Source organism: Macaca mulatta, chromosome 6 (assembly GCF_049350105.2).
Source record: "Macaca mulatta isolate MMU2019108-1 chromosome 6, T2T-MMU8v2.0, whole genome shotgun sequence".
Lineage (NCBI taxonomy): Eukaryota > Metazoa > Chordata > Mammalia > Primates > Cercopithecidae > Macaca > Macaca mulatta.
In genome coordinates, this window is record NC_133411.1 from 44,756,345 (window position 1) to 44,774,478 (window position 18,134).

The following is an 18,134-nucleotide window of genomic DNA, read 5'->3' on the forward strand; positions in this document are numbered from 1 at the left end:
TCTTTCTAAACTATAACAGGAAACATCAGCAACCTGGCTGTCTTTATTGCCTGTAGCCTTGTTACAGGTTCCAGTGGCCCCCTCCAAGGGAAATCTGCAGCTCAGTCCTTTTGAAATAATGTATGGAAGGCCTTTCTTAACTACATACTTCCTGATAGATACTTTCATGCTACAAAGTTATGTAATCAACTCAGGACAAGTGCAAAAGACACTCCTTGGATATGGAAACCAAAGACTCCTTCCCCAACTAAGGAAGAGAATCCTATTATAACCCAGCTGGGAGGTTGTATCCCATTAAAAACTTGGGAGGAAGGATCTCCAGCAGATCAACTTTCCCCCAAATGGAAGGGACCCTAGCAAGTTCTTCTTAGTATCCCAACTGCAGTTAAACGTCTAGGAATAAACAACTGGGTCCACTTATCTTGAATTAAACTTGTTTCTTATGACGTCCCACAGGTCGACCGAACACAAGACACTAATACCACTTACTCCCATGAATCAACCAGTGACCTCTGGCTCCTGTTCAAAATAAACAAAAGGGATTGGCAACACAAAGACAGGGATTGGCATCCTACTTTTGGGTATAAGTTGGAATCACACAGAGAGTAACTTATTTGCTGAGAGGGCACAGACTTTAATTTCTCTACATAATCGGACAAACTGTTGAGTATGTGGAGAATTGCCACTTTCCTCTACTTCTGGTTTGCCCTCGCATATTCAACTGGCCAACCTAAGTTTATGGGGACTTTATTATGATTGGGAAACTGAATATTGTAAACATATTCTCTCTTTTCCCATGTACCATAGCCACACAGACCTTAGTCCTTTCCTTTCCTATGGAGAGAAAAAAAGGCACTTTTTCATGTCATTAGGAAACAGCTAAACTCCACCCCAACTTTAGGTTATACTGTACATGATGGACTTAGGCAGATGACAGCTGTTCAAGTACTGGTATCAGGCAAAGGATCTCTATGTTTTGAAAGGTGCAATAATAGTCACCACCACACTGGAACACATGATATCGGATGGTTGCTGCCTCAACAATGTAATCAGACCCTTCTTTTAACAGACCATATTTGGTTGGGATGGCAACATAATTCACCAAAAATGGGTGCCTACCCTTCCCCTTGGGGATGGTTATGGGCTTGTGGAACCCATGGCTGGCCATACTTTTACCTTATAATTGGACTGGACAGTGTATGTGGGGTCATCCTTATCTCCCAGGACATATCCTCACCAAATTGAACTCTCTCTCATCTAACTGGGAAATTGTAAAGGCTCGGCATACATGACAAAAATGGGCATTTTTGTGATTCTACTTGTAGGCTATATTTTCCTCACAGGCGCCATGATGGATATCGAGCTGCAAGTCGAAGCCCTAGCCAAGCACATGGCTGCAACTTTCAATAATACTTACCATGCCTTACCTTCCTAACTTAGGAAACTTCTCAGATTAGGCAGGTGACCTTACAAAATTATATGAGTTTGGAATTTTAACAGCAGCCTGAGGGGAAACTTGTGCTTTGTTCAAAACCGAATGTTGTGTGTATGTTCTGGACAGTATACTTAATATTACCCAGTCTATGAAAGCTTTAGACACTCATATCTCTGTCATTGATGCGCTATCAGACGACCCTATATCAGCTTGGTTCCAAAAACTGCCCAGTTCTCGGCAAGCCTTCCTGTTTAGTTTACTTGGGATGATTTCACTATTTTGCCTTGCTGTTGTGAATATACTGCTGTTGTACTTTTTGTGTAGGAATGCGAGATAAGCTTACTCAACGCTTTCTTAAATTGAACACTTGTTAATCTTCCAGATATCCCTTTTGCTGGGACTCAGAGTTACAAATGGCCCTCACCATACTGATGCTTTCTGACTGAGCTCCTCCCTACCGTCCTTTCTACCTGAATATGAGACCCTAATAGGTAGGTAGGAATATCATTGCCCCTGTTCAGCATGAAGTTACAGAAGATGGATCTTCATTCTTCTGCAACCCCGATTATGGGTCCTCTTGTAAAAGGGATGGGGGAAATATGTCAGAAGCATTCGAACCAGAGTGATTCCATCTTGAATTGACTCCATCTAAAAGAATAAGGCTGGGACTTGCTGGGCTGCATTCCCATGGGGTTAGGTATTCCTAGCCTCTAGATATTTAAGGTTAAGGGAACAGATTAAAAATGTTTACTAAACAGACCCAGGCCCAGGAATGACCAATATCCTGACATCTTGAGAACAAAGACATTCCTAATTTTGCTTTAAACAGAATAATATCAATTCTTGCAAAATATAGTATTTGAGAAAATTAGTCCTTTATCACAAACCCTTGTAATAGAGCACATCTCCCTGTGATTTTTTTTTTTTTTTTTTGTTGTTGTTATCCTATATATAAACAAGCTCTGTACTTACGGTGGGTGCATTCCTACTCTTACTTTTGGGAATGATCTACTCTGTCTATGGACTATTTCACTCCTTCACTTTCTTAACAACCTTACTTTCACTTTGCACTGTGGACTCATCTCGAACTTTTTCTTGCGCAAGATCCAAGAATCCTCTCTTGGGGTCTGGATCAGAACCCTTTTTTGGTTACAGAAACAGACAGACAAAGGAGTGGAAAAACAAAAGGGATAAGCAGAAAATAGCAAATTTGAATATATCATTTTATATCTTTTTTATCAGTCTCTTAGTCCCGAGAATAGATCAGTTCAGTTAAACAGCTATGTCCCATTCCAGGAGGTGGCATTACAGATGGGTTAGGACTCTATATATGAAGCAGGCAAACAGATTTTTAATAAAAGGTGTTTCTACAAAAACAGAAGAGAAACAAAGGTTAATATCTACTGTAGACTATACACTAGTTTTTTGAGAGTCTCTGTAGTTCTTCAGATTGTAGTGTTAATCTGACAGAGTCTCCTGGTTGTAGTTTAAATCAGGTCTTGCAGTGAACTTTCTGAGTATTCCATACATCAACAAACAAAAAGGCTGTTTATATATAAGTTGCTATAGTGATTTTTCCCATAGTTTATTTAAGTTGTCTTGCTGCAGTCTGCAGGGCTTCAAGAAAAGCATAGCTTTAACTTCTACTTATTCCAAGTCAGGAAAACAGGAGAAAAAAATTTAAATGTTAGCTTGGAGACTTGTAGCCAGGAAAGAATTCAAGATTTAGTTCAAATGTAGGCAAATAATTAAAACTTAAAAACAATAGACAAAGCTAGAATCTAACAACAGGTATGCTATCATTTTCTTCTGAAACATAATTTTCTCTCTCCAGTCCCCCTTTTCTACTAAAGGCAAATCATAGTAGGACCAATTTATTTGCAAATAAGTTTTAGTTTTATTATATTTGGCCTGATTATTTGCATAAAGTACAGCAAAAATAGTGTTCACCACATAGAGACTCTTTTAAAGTTTGGCTTTGTTGGAACTTTTTCATAAGGAATTTCACATTCAACTTTTTAAAACTCTCAACACTAAGAAGCCAAGACAAGGATTCACCATCAGACTGTACTTGTAATTCCTGTGTAAGTTGGATACACTCCTCTCTTGTCAAGGTCCCCAAAATATCCTGAGGCTCCTGGGCCTGCCAGAGAGTGACATTCTTTACTACCGCAAGGTCAGGAACCTTGTAAGGAAACTGTGTAGACAAGGTACCAGGCTAATTTTTCCAACAGGCTTTTTATAGGCTCTATAAAGTCAACTTGAAATCCTCAAAGCAGTCTGGTCATTAAAAAATTATGCCATTTCAATGAAAGCCTTGGCAAAATAATTAGTGTATCTAACTGTGTTCTGTTACAAAAGAAAACAGATCCTTATTGAATTTGTACAAATAACTATATTGCCAAAAGTGAAGAATACTCACAAATACTTTCCAAATTCTGGAGACATCAGGTAGACAGAAAGGTTAGTGTTTCAATTGTTCTCACAAAAGTGTAATTTATCCAATTACTGTAAGCTATGAACAGCTCAAAAGAAAAAAATAATTTTCTTGAATCTGGAAAACAAAACATAAAAACTATCAGCAAGGTTTGAAACCAAAAAAAGGTTATGAAAATATTATTTTGGCATTGTATCAGTTCAGCCCCATGTAATTAACTTTTATTCTGCTTGATGTTGGATTAGCAATCTTCATTAATTTATTAGCTTTTACAAAATTATTTTAGAAGTTTTTAACTAGTCCAATGGTGTGAATTCCAAAGTTATCAGAAAACTGTGTTTAAGAGTACTTGCCAGGGCCCTTTCCATGTTTTTTTTTTTTTTTTTGAACAAGTAAATTTTAGACTGTAGCCAATTACAAACCAGTTTTGAAAAGAATCCAAGTAAAACAATAATCATCTGTGAATGACAAAAGACTTAGAAGAGCCATGATTACTGATGCAACTGACAAGGAAATTTCATTATTTCTGTGGTATACAATAATTTAACAGGATAACAATTATTACTAATAACATATAACAAGATCTATCAACATTTTAGCAATACGATACAATTTTGGGATGCATATCAATAACAGATTTATACAAATATAACTCAGAGAAAATTAAGCAACATTTTTTATTTGATCAGCTTCCTGTATGATTTTAATATACCAAATTAGCCTAATATGTTTCTCTTGGACTTCCAGGGGTCCTATTTGGACTTCCAAAGGTTTTAAGTCCCAAAAGTTAGCTTGAGGTCAAAAACATTTAATTTAGAATTTTAAATTTGATTTTGGAAAGTTTGTCAAATATCAGAGGTTTAAAACACTTGATCAAAATAAGATTACAGGTCACTGTAAGATAATAGTTATTCATTTAGCCAAAGTGATAATTCAAAAATTTCAAAAAGCAAAAACTTTACTCTTTGACAGAGAGGAGACTCAGTTTTCTAAACTTCAAAAGACATAATAAAAACAGCATTAGGGAAATTATCTCCTCTTATTAGTAGTATTTTTGCAGTTTACTCAAAAGGTAAACAAAAATATTTTACTATGTCTTATTAATATATACAAAAATCTTGTTCAAAAGAGAAATACAAATTCTAACTTTGTGCCAGTGTATTATAAATGCTAAAGCTAATTTTAATAAAGCCTTATAAACAGATCAATCCAACTGCAATTGTTTTATTTTCCTTTTTTTGTTTTTGTTTTTTTGAGACAGGGTCTTACTTTGTCACCCAGGCTAGAGTGCAGTGGTGCAATCTTGGCTTACTGCAACCTTTGACCCCCGGGCTCAAGCGATTGTCCCATCTCAGCCCCCCAAGTAGCTGGGACTACAAGTGTGTACTACCATGCCAAGCTAATTCCTTTTGTATTTTTGGTAGTGAGAGAGTTTCACTATGTTGCCCAGGATGGTCTCAAACTCCTGAGCTCAAGTGATCTGCCCATCTCAGCCTCCCAAAGTGCTGGGATTACAGATGTTAGCCACTGCATCCAGCCTGCAATTGGTTTTGACTGCACAAGAAAAAACGTAAAAGGGTTCCATGAACCTTTTATAACCTCTTATAATTGTTACCGTTTTATTTCTTTCCTCAATTTTCTATGTCCATTCACTTTCAGGTCCTTAAAAAAATAGCAGAGATAGTGTAAACCTGTCTGACAAACAGACCCAGAAAAAATATCTAAATTAAATTCAGAAGATGTTTCCATTTTATTTTACCCCAAATTTTAAACTATCTTCATTTACCACAGATTACTAATGCTTTGTGAACTTGAAAAGCATTTGGGCTTATTTACTTAATTTATGAGTACTCATTTATTTATGTCAAGTTGCTACCATACAGGCAATATATAAACATAGACACATATCCATAAATTATAAATTCAAATACTTTATATTATTTTTTCTTTTTTTGAGACAGAGTTTCACTCTTACTGCCCAGGCTGGAGTGCAATGGTGCAATCTCGGCTTACTGCAACCTCCGTCTCCTGGGTTCAAGCTATTCTCCCGCCTCAGTCTCCCGAGTAGCTGGGATTACAGGTGTGTGTCATCATGCCTGGCTAATTTTTGTATTTTTAGTAGAGATGCATTTTTAGTACAGACATTTTTAGTTTCCCCATGTTGGCCAGGCTGGTCTTGAACTCCTGACCTCAGGTGATCTGCCCCCCTTGGTCTCCAAAAGTGATAGGATTACAGGCATGAGCCACCGCACCTGGCCTATGTCTTTAAAATTTTAGCCACGAGACCAGTAAAACTCGTTAGTTCAAAAGGACAGTTGAATTCAAATGCAGCTTTGTAAATGGAAAGGTTACAGTTTGTCTGTCTTTCATGGCTGAAGATCTTACCAAGTTTTAAGAAAAACAGCATAGCAAATTTACATCTCAAAACAGAGAAAATTAATTTAAGCATTTTCAAGAAGAAGTTTGGGTGTGTTAGAGAAAGATTAAAAATGGACAAGTGATATAGTTTGAGTATTTGTCCCCTTCAAATCTCATGTTGAAATGTTATCCCCAGTGTTGGAGGTTGGGTCAAGAAGGAGGTTTTTGGGTCATGGTGGCAGGTCCCTCACGAATGGCTTGGTGCTGTCCTTGTGGTAATGAGTGAATTCTTGTTCCATTAGCTCATGTGAGAGCTGGTTTTAAAAAGAGTCTAGTGTCTTTCCCACCTTTCTCTTGCTCCTTTTTTGGCCATGTGATATGCCTGCTCCTCCTCTTCGCCTTTCACTGTGATTGTAAGCTTATTTTTATTTTCTTTCTTTCCATTTCTTTTCTTTTCTTTTCTTTTTTTTGAGATGAAGTGTCACTCTGTTGCCCAGGCTAGAGTACAGTGGTGTGATCTCAGCTCACTGCAACCTCTGCCTCCTAAGTTCAAACGATCCTCCTGCCTCAGCCTCCTGAGTGGCAGGGATTACAGACACATACCACCATGCCCAGCTAATTTTTGTATTTTTAGTAGAGTAGGGGTTTCACCATGTTGGCCAGGCTGGTCTCGAACTCCTGACCTCAAATGATCCATCCATCTCTGCCTCCCAAAGTGCTGTGATTACAGGCATGAGCCTCTGCACCCGGCCAATTGTAAACTTCTTGAGGTCGTCACCAGAAGCAGATGCTGGCATCATGCTTCTTGTACAGCCTGCAAAATAGTGAGCCAAATAAACTTCCTTCCTTTAAAAATTACCAAGCCTCAGGTATTCCTTGATAGCAACACAAAACAGACAAACACACCAATGTAACATAAAATTATAGAAATTCCCATAGGATGTTAAAAAGAAAGATACAAATGAGCATAGAGGAAATTCAGAAGCCTTTGAAAAATAACTAGCTAAGCCTGTGCAACATGGTATAAAACTTTGTCTCTACAAAAGCAACAAAATTAGCCAGCCATGGTGGGTGTGCCTGTAATAGCAGCTACCTGAGAGACTGAGGTAGGAGGATGAGGACATTGCTTGAGCCCAGGAAGTTGAGGCTGCAGTGAGCTGTGATTGTGTGACTGCATTCCAGCCTGGACAACAGAGTAAGACCCAATCTGATATGGTCTGGATATTTGTCCCCACCCAAATCTCATGTTGAAATGTAATGACTGGTGGGAGGTATTTGGATCATGGGGGCAGGTCCCTCACGAATGGCTGGTGCCATCCCCTTGGTGCCAAGTGAGTTTTTGCAAGATCTGGTCATTTTAAAGTATGTGGCACCTCCCCACACACTCTCTTTCTCTTATTTCTGCTTTTGCCGTAAGATGTACCTTTGCCTTTCACCATGATTGTAAGCTTCCTAAGGACTCCTCAGAAGCAAATGCTGGCACTATGCTTCTTGTACAGCCTGCAGCACTGTGAACCAACTAAACCTCTTATAAATTACCCAGTCTCAGATATTTCTTTATAGCAACTGAAGAATGGCCTAATACACCATCGGGGGGCGGGGGGAAACAAAAACCCAAACCAAAACCAAAAACAAACACCTAAATGTCAGAAAGTCATATTTTGGAGACCAATCTAGTCATATTGGTGGCTTCTAATTTAGTCTCTGTTTTCTACTTAGACCACTGGGCTCAGGGCAGAGCCCATTAAGGAACAGGGCAAACAAAGCATTTGCAGTTTTTAGGGCCTAATATTTGTATATGTAAAAAGTAGGCATAGCTGGAAGATAGAGCATCTAGAGTTTTAAACATCAAGGATTCCACTTTTACACTGAACCCTGGGCCCCCCACAAAAGAGAGAAACACCAAAGGACTGGGCTGCACAGTGTTTCCAGAGTACACTTCACTACAAATATGTCACCCTGAGGCTGGTGTGTGTGTGTGAGGCATTAGTGAGAGTGACATATTGTGCATGAGGCATTAGTGGGTGGGGGACCCATACCAATCAGCCCATTCTGTGATCAGCCCATCCACCATGGAAGAGTTATTCCTTGGTTGTGAGTATTCCCACAGTCTCCATGTGTTCAACTATGCCTTTTTTATAGAATAGAGCAAAGAAACAAGTAGCCTATATACAGTAGTAACTATTAATTACAACCACTGTCAGCTACCTCCAGAACTGCAGCCCTCACTAGTGACCCATCAGCCATTGCACACACAAGGTCAAATTCTCTAATAGGTCAAAGTAATTCCTTGAACCCCCAAAGCCAAAGAGACCAGGTAATGCAATGCAAAGGAGAGTGGAGCTTTAGACCTGATAAGAACTTGCCCATGACTCTTCAAACTCTACAGGAAGACAGAAGACCATCTCCCCAAAGTGGGTGAGTGGCAGCTTTTTCTATGTTTCTTTCAGGGTCTTTAGACATCCCCACAAGATCCTTTTATGTGATATTCAAGACAGCAAAGAGAAAGGAGGAACAAAAAGTCAATGAAGTTTTACACTTTTCTCAACAAAAATCATACCACAAGAAATGAAGCAAACAAAAATACCAAATATATAATGAAAAGGAATTTCAGTAAACTAGAAAAATCCTCAGAAACAGGATCCCAAAGAAAAAAGGCAGGAAGGCCTTTAAATATATTTATTTATACAAATATATTTTTGCAGATTTATATACATATATTTATCTAAATATATTTTGCATATTTATATATATTTATATATTATAATAATACATTTATATATTATACAATATAAAAATATTTAACTTATATATTTTATAATATTTATATATTATGTTACATATAAGTATATAATATGTTACATTAATAGAATATATAAAGAGAATGTAATATATAAATATAAAACTATATATTTATAATGTAATATAAATTAAATTAAATACAAATTAAATATATTTATATAAATATATAGGTATGTAATATATGTATATATATTAAATATATGTATATTATATAGTTATGTATATAACTATATATTCAACATATATGTTGAATATTAGCTTTTAATTAAGCTATCTTCTGATCATAGAGCTTTTTAAAAATATATTTTCAGATCTTTTATTATCAGATTTTAGCTGGGACAAATAGCTGATACTCCTGACTTTTAAACTTTTTTACCAAAGGTAACTTTGCAAGTGACTCAACAATTTAACTAAGGACACATGAGGTGTCTCCAAAGAGGTACAAAGCAGTCTTCACAAGATACAGATGCATTCAAAGACAGCTCAAAGAAAATAAAGTTTCAGTAGCCGCAAACGGGATTCAACCCACATCTGTCCAGCCATATTCTCTAGTGTCTCAACTTCTCAGCTGACTGTCCACACACGAAGGCCCAAAAGCCTCATACGCCCCCACAGATGGAAGGAGGCAGAAAATCAAAAGCTGTCCATGAAAGGGAAAAGGATCAACAACAAATGGGTACCCCAAAAAGCCAAAAGTCACACAAATATCAAACCAAAAGGTATTGGTTCCCTGACTGGTAATCAAACCCAGACCACAGTAGTGAAAGCACAGAATTTTAACTACTGGACTGAAAGGTGTAGCAGCTTTATTGTGAATCCTATAGACAGTTTGAGCATATATATTATGATTTTCACTTTGTGTTAAGTTAGATTTTCACTTTGTAATTTTGTCAAGAGAATTTCTAAGGTTAGCCATGACACTATTATATGTCTTTATTTTAATTTGTTCTGTCTATAAACACAAAGAAGGCAAATGTTTAGAACCAAGCAACAAGGGTTGAGATGACAAAAGCCCACAGAGATGGGACTTTTTAAGACAAACTCCCCTGACAGCTTGACACATTCATAACAAAAAGTATGCTAGTTAAAATCTTACATGTCTCACGTCCCAGCCATTTTCAGACTGGTCACCTTATATGACCTGAAAATCATGCCTCATAGATGGTGGAGACCAAGAGAGAGTGCTCTCACTTGGTCACCAGCCACACTTTCAAGGATATAAAACAAGATGAAAGGGGAATCTCATATGGTTTTTATTTTTGGGGCCCACAACAAAGTTTATAAGCTGTTCTGGTCAGAACTATAATACTAACAAGTCCACAAGGCTGGCTGGAACAATGGGCTTATAAAGGTTTTAGGCCTATGTTCTATCTCATGCTTGGTACCCTTCTTTATGACATAACAACACAGAAAGACAAAGAAAGAAAAAGTTGATTTCTGGGACAAAAAGGATCAAATAATATGAATACTTAAACCAAAAATTACACCAGAGTCACAACACCCAAGACTAGTCACACAAATCCTTTTCTCCCATTAATCAAGATTTTGCAGAGAAAAAAGAGACAAACAGGGATTTTAACTGTCAACTTGATCAGATTCCACAGAAAGAGAGGCCAGAAGCTTGGCTGGTAAGAAATTCTTGTTCTTCTGGCAGCTAGTCAGGTCCTGGGTTCCCTTCACTGTGGCTTGTAGAAGAGCAGAACAGTTTTGGTATCCTGCTCACAGCACCAAAACCGTAGGAGCCAAGCAAAAACTTCCCCTTTGCCCTCTGAAGGTCCACTGAAAAATCAACTGATAAAAGGCAGCTTAATAGGAGAAATGGCACAGAAATTTATTAACATACCCACAAAGGAGAACCACAGAGTAATTATTCCTCATGTCATTTCTTCTTTTAATTAGTTTTTCTCAGCTGACGTTTCAACAAAATTTCAGAGGGCAAAGGGGAAGATTTTCCTTGGCCTCTACAATACGAATTCATTCATTTGCTTGTTCATTCAACAAATATTGATTTTGTGTCTACTTTGTGCCAGACACTGTTCCAGGTGCTGAGGATATGCAGGGGTGTGAGATTGGTAGGTTGGAGGAATATGAGACATGAAGCAGGAAAACAAGTTCAGTGGCTACTGTAGAAATTCTGGTGAGAAATGATGGTGTCTAGTAATGTAGTGGTAGTGGGGTTGGAGAGAAGGGCCACATTGAAGAAATATTTAGGAAGAAGTTGACAGATTGTGTGTGAGGCATTGGTGAGAGGCCAGAGATCAGGATGACTTCCAGGATTCTGGCTTTGGTGCCTCAGCCTGTAAGATTCGGAATACCAGAAGGGAGCAGATGAGGGGACTCTCATTTCTTCCATTTTGGATATTTCATTCGGTACCTGGAGCATCCAAGTGGAGTTCTTCAGAGGAGAGTTAAATTTATGGTGTTGGCACTCAGAGCAATGTTACTTGAGTTAGAGATTTGATAGCTGAAGCCACAGGAAGAAATGAGATTATTTAGGAAAAGTGAGACAGAAAAGAAGAGAAAATTATCAAATTTAATTGCTGGATTGAAGAAGAGAAATCTGTTTTCTTCATTTACATAGGAATAAAATGACAGAAGCCAGTGGAGAATAGAAGGTTAAAGAGGAAGAGCTTACGAGTGCCCAATGTTGGTTAGGGGCCATGGGAAATCTTTCCCTTTGCCTTCTGAAGTTTTGCTGAAAATCACTGACAAAAGGTAGATTACTAGGAGAAAAGGCATACACATTTATTTGGTTAGAGTTATACCTGACACAGGAGCCTTTAGAATGCGGACCCAAAGATATAGAGGAAACTGCCCATTTTTATCGTTAGGTTTAACAAAGTATGGGCAGCTATGTAGAAGTATGATTGGACAAAAAGGGTATGATCTAATGGTAAAGACTGAGTGGGGAAACACAGAAAGGCCTGTCTGTCTAGATTCTTCTTGGCATCTCTGAGAATGGATTTCTTCATTCTGGGTATGGGGCAGGATGCTCTCTGGAATGAGGGTCTTTAGACCTACAATCAAATAAGGTAGGTCAAATAATTTTTTTTATGACTGATTTTTACACAAAAACGTTGGAGGAACGTTAGGATAATACTTTCAGGTTTTATGGCTGGTGTTGGGGAAATGGGGTTCTGGTTTCTATGACCTGCCTTGAGGAAGAAAAATTCTAGTTTCTAAGGCTAGCCTTGGGAGAATGAGGGGCCAGAGGCAGGAGGATAGAGGGTCAGAGAGATTTGCTTCTGAAGCCTTTGTATTGGAATATTGTTTTTCTGGGATCCTACAGTTGCAGAGATGTGAAATAATAGTAGGATTCTGAAGAGTCCATGAAAGTGCACCCTTTCCTGAGATTCAGCACTCTAGATGCTGCAGTGGGTGTATCCTGCCCGAGGCCATTAAACTAACGAATAAACAACCACTTCTGGGAATCCAGTGCTAAGCAATCGTCTCGTTATAATTTTATTATCCATCTAAATTTGCATATTGGGAGGAAAATAATAACAATAATAATTGCTAATATTTAGCACTTACTATGCTCCAAATAAACACTTTACATGGATTATCTAATTTAATTATATCATATTGAGGTAGATCAGCAGGACTTGTTTTCCAAACACTGGTCACAACCTTGCTAATCAAAACAGGAGGCATTAAAGAAATCAGCCAAATCAGCTAAAACCAAGAGGGCAATGAATGTGACCTCTAATTGCCATTGATCTTTGTTATACACTAATTATAATACATTAGCATGCTAAAATACTCACACTGGTGCCATAACAGTTTACAAATGCCATGGCAATGTCCAGAAGTTACCTTATATGGTTTAAAAGAGGAGGAACCCTTGGTTTTGAGAACTCCTCATCCTTTTCTAGAAAATTTATGAATAACCTGCCCCTTATTTAGCATATTAAGGAGTAGCTATAAATATAGTTAGTCAGCAATCCATGGGTCCTACTCTGCCTATGGGGTAGCCCTGCCCTATCAATGGAACAGCCATTTTCCTGTATTCTGTTGCACTTAATAAACTCGGTTTGCTTTCACTTTACTCTGTCGCCTCACCCTTGAATTCCTTCCTGCATGAAGCCAAGAACTCTCCTGGGCTGAGGCCCAGTTTTGGGATTCACCTGCATCATCTTTCCTGGAGGGAAAATTAATCCCATGTTGTTAATCCCATGAAGGGATTAACAAGCTGAGGGGACCTGCGGGAGACCTTCACTGGACCCCCACCCCCACCCCCACTAACATCAATCAGCACCATTTGCCCTCCATGGATAGGTGAGTGTCTTCTTCATTCCCCTTGCTATTTGGGCAATTGTTTCTATTTTATGTAAGGTAGGACAGTTTCATTGTTTGTTTTGCATTTTTTCTTTCTTTCCTTTTTTTCTCCCAAGATATAGTCTTGCTCTGTCACCCAGGCTGGAGTGTAATGGCGCGATCTTGGCTTACTGCAAACTCCGCCTCCCAGGTTCAAGTGATTCTCCTGCCTCAGCCTCTTGAGTAGCTGGGATTACAGGCGTACGCCACCATGCCCGGCTAATTTTTGTATTTTTAGTAGACACGGGGTTTCCCCATGTTGGCAAGCTGGTCTCAAACTTCTGACCTCATGATCCACCCGCCTCAGCCTCCCAAAGTGGTGGGATTACAGGCATGAGCCACCGTGCAGGCTGCATTTTTTCTTTTGTTATTATGAGTCATCCCCCATTGTGCTGACTTAGGGATGTTGGAGTCATGTTGTTCTGTGTCCCCAGTTGTGTTGGAATTGTCCCCATAGGATTGTGGTTGAGAATCCCACCACTGAGGACCTTGGGCTTGTACCTTTGGGGTTCATTGTTGTCTGCCTCTGGGTTGTTCTGGGATATGTAGCATTTGGTGTGGGGGACCCTCATTTGTTGATGCCTGGAGGCCCCAGGTTTTTCAACATTAACTGGTTTTGTCTCTCTAAGATTGTGGGTTAGAGTCCCACTCTAGAGGGATCTAGGTATCCCCTCTAGGATTGTGGGTTAGAGTCCCATCCTTGGGAGATCTTGGTCTCTGTCATCATTTTTTCTTGTTGTCTTTGTCATCCCACTTTTTCTCCAAACCAAAATGCTTTCTTCACTTTTTGTGGAATTCAGACTATAAGAATCCTGTTTCCTTATTTTAATCTCTCCTTCAATAATTTGCTTATTAAAACACCTCTTTTGTTGCATTCCATTTGCTAGTGGATGCAGTCATCACTCTACTGTCCACTCATATCTCATAATTCATTTTTGTCATGCCAAGCTAACTGTACTTATGCCTTCTTTGCAGAAATTGGTGGCGATTGCCCTACTGACCTTTCTTGAGGGAAAAGGGAGGTAGGCATTTGAAAGAAAAATTAACTAGGCTCTTGCTAGATTTAGAAAAACTTCTGTGTCTAGTGGAGATCCTTGTTAGACATGGGGACATGGCAAGCATCTCAAAAGACTTGCTGCTAGGGTGTCAAAAGCAATAGGGATCAAATTCAAATTAAATGGCTTAAAGAGAAAGAGACCCATTTTCTTTTTTTTTTTTTCCTCATGGAAGAAAAACTTTAATTGCTGTTTCAAAAAACATCTGTATGAAGTAGAAATTGGTTTCAATAACATTAGTAAAGAATATGTTCTAGAAAGTGGAGGTAACTGGATGTAAAATTATGGCAGCAATTTAATAGAACGGTCCCAGATGGTTAGGCTGAGGCCAACACTTAATGAGGATGAAAGCTTTGTCTGTGGGGAATTTTGGATTATATTTGGAGAAATATTATACTGCGCATAAACCAAATTGAATTGCTCTCACAAGTGTTATAAAGTTTCATACAGTAAAAGGTTTTCTCTACATGCACTTCAATTTCACAGCAAGGGTGGCAGAGAATACCTAAACACGGAAGAGAGCATTTATGCGAGATATCTAATTCCTTGATATAATAATGCATACAATTCAAAATGTTTACACTATCATTACATATAGGGCTTTCTGCAACTACTCAGTGGTGGTTATGGAAAGCACTGCCCCCAGCATCAACATCTAGAAAGCATCCACCACCTTATGTGTGTTCTCTCTCTGCATTTTTTTCTTCATTTTTCTTAATCAACTATGCTGTTATTGCTGCTTCTTAGCAAAACTGGTAAAAACAAAATTGTAATCATTGAACATAGCACTCTGGCAATCAAGACGCTTTAAACCTTCAATCTTTGAGGTGAAGAAAACATGGTGTGACATTTAGAACTCTGATTAACAAAGTGGTCACAAATTTTCCTGGCTTGAAGACTTCCACAGCTTTCCTGATCAGGTCACCATAGGAGGTGACTTAAGTTTGTTTTAAAGCTAACATAAGAAGATTCTGGTTCTGGAGTGATGTGAATAGTCCAATAAGTTCCATCTGATTTCATTCCATTCATCGAATACCCATAAGGATTGAACATTGTGGCATTAATGACAGAACCTGGTATCAGGTCACGAATTCCACTCTTACAAGTGACATCCTTTGCAGTAACGCCATCTTTCATGTAGAACTGGTCCATAACTGCAGGGTCAAGCTCACTCATCAGAATTTCCAGGGTTTCATCTGGCTGACTGATTACCTTTCTGGGAAATGCAGAGTACATAAGTACCAACAGTCAGAATTCATACATCTCATACAATATGCTGCTCCATTTGGGAAAATTGCATTAAGAAACTCTATTTCTTCCTGGAAATTCTGGTGTGGGTACCCTTAGGGAGAAGGCTTCATGAAATTCTCAAAAGAATAAAAGAAGCTTTGTATTGAGTCAAACCCACTGTAGTGCCTAGCAAGCTTCCACAGGTGAACCAGTGCTTTCAGCAAGAGAGTGGTATCACTTGTCTTCAAAATGAAATGTTTCTAGGAGACAAACATGCTACTCTCACTGAGTACATAAGCTTCCTGCTTGTCGGTTTTTGTCACACTTAACGATTGAATGTTGCACATCCCTCAAAAGTATGTCCCACTTGGCTGGGCGCGGTGGCTCAGGCCTGTAATCCCAGCACTTTGGGAGGCCGAGGCGGGCGGATCATGAGGTCAGGAGATCGAGACCATGCTGGGTAACACGGTGAAACCCCGTTTCTACTAAAAATACAAAAAATGAGCCGAGCTTGGTGGCGGGCGCCTGTAATGCCAGTTACTCGGGAGGTTGAGGCAGGAGAACGGTGTGAGCCTTGGAGGCGGAGCTTGCAGTGAGCCGAGATCGCGCCACTGCACTGCAGCCTGGGGGACACAGCGAGACTCCGTCTCAAAAACAAAACAAAACAAAACAAAACAAAAACAAAAACAAGATTATGTCCCAATCAGATCTTGGGATAGTGCGAAAATCTCCAGATCCTTGGTTTGCGTTGGGCTGCTGCCAGGAGAACCAAACCTCCAGCAGCTTGTCGGTCCCTTTGGAAAAATGTCTTGAGCTCCCTACCACCTCAGAGTTACACATCCTGAGGAAGTGCCATGAGATTGGCATCTGGGATGCATAAATGAGAGCCTGACTCAGTGGCCCCCTGAGCCAAAGTCAGTGTGCCCTCTGTAAGCAAGAAGACCACTGGAAAAGGGCTGCCCCAGGCTCTGAAGGGGTCAACCAAACCCATAATAGCCAAGAGAGCAGAGGACTCATGGGGCCTGAGGTCCCCCACAGCTCCCACTGGACATCTTACTATCTCCACAGAGGAGCTTCCGGTAACCCTTGACATAGCAGGTAACAATACTGAGTCCTTGTTGGATATGAGTCAGCCTCTCAGTTCTGACCCATTTCTCAGGGGCATTATCTTCTTTTACATCTTGAGCACTTTACTGCTTAAAAATATGTCCCTTATATGGTTTAAAAGGGGGAGGAACCCTTGGTTCTAGGAACTCCCCATCCCTTTCATAGAAAATTTGTGAATAACCCACCCTTTATTTAGCATATAATTAAGGAGTAGCTATAAATATAGTTAGTCAGCAATCCATGAGTGCTACTCTGCCTATCGGGTAGCCCTGCTCTGTCTATGGAGCAGCAATTTTCCTGTTCTCTGTTGTTCTAATAAACTTGCTTTGCTTTTACTTTACTCTGTCACCACCCTTGAATTCTTTCCTTCCTACCTGAAGCCAAGAGCCCCAATTTTTGGGTTTGCCTGCATTAATTTCATCTTCAAAACAACCCTATAAACTAGGCATTATTGCTTACCTATTTTATACATATAAAAATACTGGGGCTCAGAAAGGTAAATTAACTTGCCTAAGATCACATAAATAGTGAGCAACTCAGTTCTAAATACCTAGTCTACAAGCTTAAACAACATGCCACACTTTGTCTCCAGAATAAATGGATCATATTGATGCAAACATTCCATTCTCCTTGAATTATATTTCTCACTATAAATGAACAAATAGGCCTCCCAATCATACTTGCAATTGGAATAATATAAGTTTGTGAATGATTTGGAAACCAGCAACTGTCAGTACTAGGAAACATAGATAGTGAGTATAGATAGCTTTGTCTAAGCTTGATTGTGAAATAAATGAAAGAGATATGGAACTAGTTTGCAATGCAAGTGTATTAAAGAAGTTTCTGTTGCTCTTAGAGTTTTTTAAAAAAATTATGTAAACATAAATATGTCAGCTAAAGACAATGAGGCAAAGGACTACATCAGGGAAAAGAGGGGAAATCAAGGGAGCAAAGGACTGGAGGAGGTGGCAGCTCGCAAATTCAAAGTACAGGCAGCAGGAATAACTTTGATGGGAGAAACCCTGTTTCACTAAGAAATGGAAACAGATGCAGATATTGCAGGAGAAGAGAATGCTGGAAAAAAGATGCTCTCCATGTTCTCAGTGAAAAAGAAGGAAATGTCTTTGCTGAGAGTGAAGGTGGGGATGTAAAAAAAGAGGACTTGAGGAAAGTGACAACAGTTGCAAAAGCTGCTCTGGGAGAGGAGTGTGATCCTAGGAAAACTATTGGGTGGTACAGAGGCCCAGTTGAGGTTGGAAAGTAGAGATCTGCAGGGGCAACACTCTGGACCATTTTGTGATTTCTCTCCAGCAACTCTCCAATTTTTTTTTTTTTTTTTTGAGACAGAGTCTTGCTTGGTGGCCCAGGCTGGAGTGCAATGGCACGATGTCGG

The 18,134-nt window shown here is 39.2% G+C and overlaps 1 protein-coding gene and 1 pseudogene across 2 annotated transcripts in view; both read right to left on the reverse strand.

Moving 5' to 3' along the window:
* Window positions 1-6,652: 6,652 nt before the first annotated feature.
* LOC144341407 (uncharacterized) overlaps window positions 6,653-18,134 on the reverse strand; it is a 32,510-nt gene continuing 21,028 nt past the window's right edge. The window contains exon 2 of the transcript XR_013418326.1: window positions 6,653-7,044. The gene's annotated coding sequence lies outside the window, so the exon portion shown is untranslated. The remainder of the gene's footprint in view (window positions 7,045-18,134) is intronic.
* On the reverse strand, window positions 15,000-18,055 carry LOC700996 (S-adenosylmethionine decarboxylase proenzyme-like; annotated as a pseudogene). The gene is made up of 2 exons (XR_013418327.1): window positions 16,331-18,055; window positions 15,000-15,994 (listed from the first exon to the last, which is right to left on the reverse strand). The product of XR_013418327.1 is annotated as an S-adenosylmethionine decarboxylase proenzyme-like (transcript).